Raw genomic sequence first — 6,270 nt, 5'->3', positions numbered from 1 at the left:
TACTACAAATTTGGCTTGTGAGGTTCACGAATTGAGTAAAAGCACATCAGTTCCCAATTTAAAAAATGACCCCCTCCGCAGTCTCCCGCATGTTACTGACCACCATGCTAAGGGGGAAAAGTTGAAAGGTGGCGCCTCACAGGCCATCTCCTCAGAGTATTCAGCCGTGTTGGGCCTTGACAATATTTTAATATCTTGGATGGTGTATAGTGTTCTCTCATTTCCCTTGAGAAATCAAGATTGTCAAGGGGATTCTGCTGTTTTGTCAGTTCATAGCAAGAGATGGGGATCCAAAACACCTCACAGGAAACCAACGAAGATGGGTGTCGGACAGAAAAATAACATGGCCACAGCCTCAAAGCAAAAGGCATCTATTTTCAGTGATGAAATATAATATGAGTATAAATTGTCTGTTATTTTATTTTCCAAGTATTTTACTTTCCAAGTATTCAATAAAATTTGCATTTGGCAAAAGTCCTTCAAGCCGGATTTGAACCAGCGACCTAAGGATGGACCAACTGAGCTATCAAAGGTTTGGCAAATCGTTCTCTAGCAAGCTCAATACGAGCTTCCACTTCAACCGTCGACTTGCAAACATCTCTTGCAATTCGTGCAAAATACTACAAATTTGTCTTGTGAGGTTCCCGAATTGAGTAAAAGCACATCAGTTGCCAATTAAAAAAATGACCCCCTCCGCAGTCTTCTGCATGTTACTGACCACCATACTAAGGAAGAAAAGTTGAAAGGCGGCGCCTCACAGGCCATCTCCTCAGAGTATTCAGCAGTGTTGGGCCTTGACAATATCTTAATATCTTGGATGGTGTATAGTGTTCTCTCATTTCCCTTGAGAAATCAAGATTGTCAAGGAGATTCTGCTGTTTTGCCAGTTCATAGCAAGAGATGGGGATCCAAAACACCTCACAGGAAACCAATGAAGATTGGTGTTGGACAGAAACATAACGTGGCCAGAGCCTCAAAGCAAAAGGCATCTATTTTCAGTGATGAAATATAATATAATTATAAATTGTCTGTTATTTTATTTTCCAAGTATTTTACTTTCCAAGTATTGAATAAAATTTGCATTTGGCAAAAGTCCTTCGAGCCGGATTTGAACCAGCAACCTAAGGATGCCTGTTTTACCACTATAGTCCTTCTCTTTACCAACTGTGCTATCGAAGGTTTGGAAAATCTTTTTTAGCAAGCTCAATACGAGCTTCCACTTCAACCGTCGACATGCAAACATCTCTTGCAATTCGTGCAAAATACTACAAATTTGGCTTGTGAGGTTCCCGAATTGAGTAAAAGCACATCAGTTCCCAATTAAAAAAATGACCCCTTCCGCAGTCTCCCGCATGTTACTGACCACCATACTAAGGAAGAAAAGTTGAAAGGCGGCGCCTCACAGGCCATCTCCTCAGAGTATTCAGCAGTGTTGGGCCTTGACAATATTTTAATATCTTGGATGGTGTATAGTGTTCTCTCATTTCCCTTGAGAAATCAAGATTGTCAAGGACATTCTGCTGTTTTGTCAGTTCATAGCAAGAGATGGGGATCCAAAACACCTCACAGGAAACCAATGATGATTGGTGTTGGACAGAAACATAACGTGGCCAGAGCCTCAAAGCAAAAGGCATCTATTTTCAGTGATGAAATATAATATAATTATAAATTGTCTGTTATTTTATTTTCCAAGTATTTTACTTTCCAAGTATTCAATAAAATTTGCATTTGGCAAAAGTACTTCGTGCCGGATTTGAACCAGCAACCTAAGGATGCCTCTTTTACCACTACAGTCCTTCGCTCTACCAACTGAGCTAGCGAAGGTTTGGAAAATCATTTTCTAGCAAGCTCAATACGAGCTTCCACTTCAACCGTCGACATGCAAACATCTCTTGCAATTCGTGCAAAATACTACAAATTTGGCTTGTGAGGCTCCCGAATTGAGTAAAAGCACATCAGTTCCCAATTAAAAAAATGACCCCCTCCGCAGTCTCCCGCATGTTACTGACCACCATACTAAGGAAGAAAAGTTGAAAGGCGGCGCCTCACTGGCCATCTCCTCAGAGTATTCAGCAGTGTTGGGCCTTGACAATATTTTAATATCTTGGATGGTGTATAGTGTTCTCTCATTTCCCTTGAGAAATCAAGATTGTCAAGGACATTCTGCTGTTTTGTCAGTTCATAGCAAGAGATGGGGATCCAAAACACCTCACAGGAAACCAATGATGATTGGTGTTGGACAGAAACATAACGTGGCCAGAGCCTCAAAGCAAAAGGCATCTATTTTCAGTGATGAAATATAATATAATTATAAATTGTCTGTTATTTTATTTTCCAAGTATTTTACTTTCCAAATATTCAATAAAATTTGCATTTGGCAAAAGTCCTTCGAGCCGGATTTGAACCTGCGACCTAAGGATGCCTGTTTTACCACTAGAGTCCTCCTCTCTACCAACTGAGCTATCGAAGGCTTGGCAAATCATTTTCTAGCAAGCTCAATACGATCTTCAACTTCAACCGTCGACATGCAAACATATCTTGCAATTCGTGCAAAATACTACAAATTTGGCTTGTGAGGTTCCCGAATTGAGTAAAAGCACATCAGTTCCCAATTAAAAAAATGACCCCCTCCGCAGTCTCCCGCATGTTACTGACCACCATACTAAGGGGGAAAAGTTGAAAGGCGGCGCCTCACAGGCCATCTCCTCAGAGTATTCAGCCATGTTGGGCCTTGACAATATTTTAATATCTTGGATGGTGTATAGTGTTCTCTCATTTCCCTTGGTAAATCAAGATTGTCAAGGGGATTCTGCTGTTTTGCCAGTTCATAGCAAAAGATGGGGATCCAAAATACCACACAGGAAACCAATGAAGATTGGTGTCGGACAGAAAAATAACGTGGCCACAGCCTCAAAGCAAAAGGCATCTATTTTAAGTGATGAAATATAATATAATTATAAATTGTCTGTTATTTTATTTTCCAAGTATTTTACTTTCCAAGTATTCAATAAAATTTGCATTTGGCAAAAGTCCTTTGAGCCGGATTTGAACCAGCGACCTAAGGATGCCTGTTTCACCACTACAGTCTTCCGCTCTACCAACCGAGCTATCAAAGGCTTGGCAAATCATTCTCTAGCAAGCTCAATACGATCTTCAACTTCAACCGTCGACATGCAAACATCTCTTGCAATTCATGCAAAATACTACAAATTTGGCTTGTGAGGTTCACGAATTGAGTAAAAGCACATCAGTTCCCATTTAAAAAAATTACCCCCTCTGCAGTCTCCCGCATGTTACTGACCACAATACTAAGGGGGAAAAATTGAAAGGCGGCGCCTCACAGGCCATCTCCTCAGAGTATTCAGCCATGTTGGGCCTTGAAAATATTTTAATATCTTGGATGGTGTATAGTGTTCTCTCATTTTCCTTGAGAAATAAAGATTGTCAAGGAGATTGTGCTGTTTTGCCAGTTCATAGCCAGAGATGGGGATCCAAAACACCTCACAGGAAACCAATGAAGATTAGTGTTGGACAGAAACATAACGTGGCCAGAGCCTCAAAGCAAAAGGCATCTATTTTCAGTGATGAAATATAATATAATTATAAATTGTCTGTTATTTTATTTTCCAAGTATTTTACTTTCCAAGTATTCAATAAAATTTGCATTTGGCAAAAGTCCTTCGAGCTGGATTTGAACCAGCGATGTAAGGATGTCTGTTTCACCACTACAGTCCTCTGCTCTACCAACTGAGCTATCAAAGGCTTGGCAAATCGTTCTCTAGCAAGCTCAATACGAGCTTCCACTTCAACCGTCGACATGTGAACATCTGTTGCAATTCGTGGAAAATACTGCAAATTTGGCTTGTGAGGTTCACGAATTGAGTAAAAGCACATCAGTTCCCAATTTAAAAAATGACCCCCTCCGCAGTCTCCCGCATGTTACTGACCACCATGCTAAGGGGGAAAAGTTGAAAGGTGGCGCCTCACAGGCCATCTCCTCAGAGTATTCAGCCGTGTTGGGCCTTGACAATATTTTAATATCTTGGATGGTGTATAGTGTTCTCTCATTTCCCTTGAGAAATCAAGATTGTCAAGGGGATTCTGCTGTTTTGTCAGTTCATAGCAAGAGATGGGGATCCAAAACACCTCACAGGAAACCAACGAAGATGGGTGTCGGACAGAAAAATAACATGGCCACAGCCTCAAAGCAAAAGGCATCTATTTTCAGTGATGAAATATAATATGAGTATAAATTGTCTGTTATTTTATTTTCCAAGTATTTTACTTTCCAAGTATTCAATAAAATTTGCATTTGGCAAAAGTCCTTCAAGCCGGATTTGAACCAGCGACCTAAGGATGTACCAACTGAGCTATCAAAGGTTTGGCAAATCGTTCTCTAGCAAGCTCAATACGAGCTTCCACTTCAACCGTCGACTTGCAAACATCTCTTGCAATTCGTGCAAAATACTACAAATTTGTCTTGTGAGGTTCCCGAATTGAGTAAAAGCACATCAGTTCCCAATTAAAAAAATGACCCCCTCCGCAGTCTTCTGCATGTTACTGACCACCATACTAAGGAAGAAAAGTTGAAAGGCGGCGCCTCACAGGCCATCTCCTCAGAGTATTCAGCAGTGTTGGGCCTTGACAATATCTTAATATCTTGGATGGTGTATAGTGTTCTCTCATTTCCCTTGAGAAATCAAGATTGTCAAGGAGATTCTGCTGTTTTGCCAGTTCATAGCAAGAGATGGGGATCCAAAACACCTCACAGGAAACCAATGAAGATTGGTGTTGGACAGAAACATAACGTGGCCAGAGCCTCAAAGCAAAAGGCATCTATTTTCAGTGATGAAATATAATATAATTATAAATTGTCTGTTATTTTATTTTCCAAGTATTTTACTTTCCAAGTATTGAATAAAATTTGCATTTGGCAAAAGTCCTTCGAGCCGGATTTGAACCAGCAACCTAAGGATGCCTGTTTTACCACTATAGTCCTTCTCTTTACCAACTGAGCTATCGAAGGTTTGGAAAATCTTTTTTAGCAAGCTCAATACGAGCTTCCACTTCAACCGTCGACATGCAAACATCTCTTGCAATTCGTGCAAAATACTACAAATTTGGCTTGTGAGGTTCCCGAATTGAGTAAAAGCACATCAGTTCCCAATTAAAAAAATGACCCCCTCCGCAGTCTCCCGCATGTTACTGACCACCATACTAAGGAAGAAAAGTTGAAAGGCGGCGCCTCACAGGCCATCTCCTCAGAGTATTCAGCAGTGTTGGGCCTTGACAATATTTTAATATCTTGGATGGTGTATAGTGTTCTCTCATTTCCCTTGAGAAATCAAGATTGTCAAGGAGATTCTGCTGTTTTGCCAGTTCATAGCAAGAGATGGGGATCCAAAACACCTCACAGGAAACCAATGATGATTGGTGTTGGACAGAAACATAACGTGGCCAGAGCCTCAAAGCAAAAGGCATCTATTTTCAGTGATGAAATATAATATAATTATAAATTGTCTGTTATTTTATTTTCCAAGTATTTTACTTTCCAAGTATTCAATAAAATTTGCATTTGGCAAAAGTACTTCGTGCCGGTTTTGAACCAGCAACCTAAGGATGCCTCTTTTACCACTACAGTCCTTCGCTCTACCAACTGAGCTAGCGAAGGTTTGGAAAATCATTTTCTAGCAAGCTCAATACGAGCTTCCACTTCAACCGTCGACATGCAAACATCTCTTGCAATTCGTGCAAAATACTACAAATTTGGCTTGTGAGGCTCCCGAATTGAGTAAAAGCACATCAGTTCCCAATTAAAAAAATTACCCCCTCCGCAGTCTCCCGCATGTTACTGACCACCATACTAAGGAAGAAAAGTTGAAAGGCGGCGCCTCACTGGCCATCTCCTCAGAGTATTCAGCAGTGTTGGGCCTTGACAATATTTTAATATCTTGGATGGTGTATAGTGTTCTCTCATTTCCCTTGAGAAATCAAGATTGTCAAGGACATTCTGCTGTTTTGTCAGTCCATAGCAAGAGATGGGGATCCAAAACACCTCACAGGAAACCAATGATGATTGGTGTTGGACAGAAACATTACGTGGCCAGAGCCTCAAAGCAAAAGGCATCTATTTTCAGTGATGAAATATAATATAATTATAAATTGTCTGTTATTTTATTTTCCAAGTATTTTACTTTCCAAATATTCAATAAAATTTGCATTTGGCCAAAGTCCTTCGAGCCGGATTTGAACCTGCAACCTAAGGATGCC

At 40.4% G+C, this 6,270-nt stretch overlaps 1 non-coding gene across 1 annotated transcript; it reads right to left on the bottom strand.

Moving 5' to 3' along the window:
* Positions 1–4,940: 4,940 nt before the first annotated feature.
* TRNAY-AUA (transfer RNA tyrosine (anticodon AUA)) lies at positions 4,941–5,026 on the bottom strand. The gene is given in 2 exon segments: positions 4,941–4,976; positions 4,990–5,026. It is a non-coding gene; the product is annotated as a tRNA-Tyr (tRNA).
* Between the last annotated feature and the right edge of the window lie 1,244 nt (positions 5,027–6,270).

Source organism: Ambystoma mexicanum, chromosome 1p (genome assembly GCF_040938575.1).
Source record: "Ambystoma mexicanum isolate Mex_15411 chromosome 1p, UKY_AmexF1_1, whole genome shotgun sequence".
Classification (NCBI taxonomy): domain Eukaryota; kingdom Metazoa; phylum Chordata; class Amphibia; order Caudata; family Ambystomatidae; genus Ambystoma; species Ambystoma mexicanum.
The sequence above is the reverse complement of the archived record's forward strand: the minus strand, read 5'-3'. Positions and strand labels throughout refer to the sequence as shown.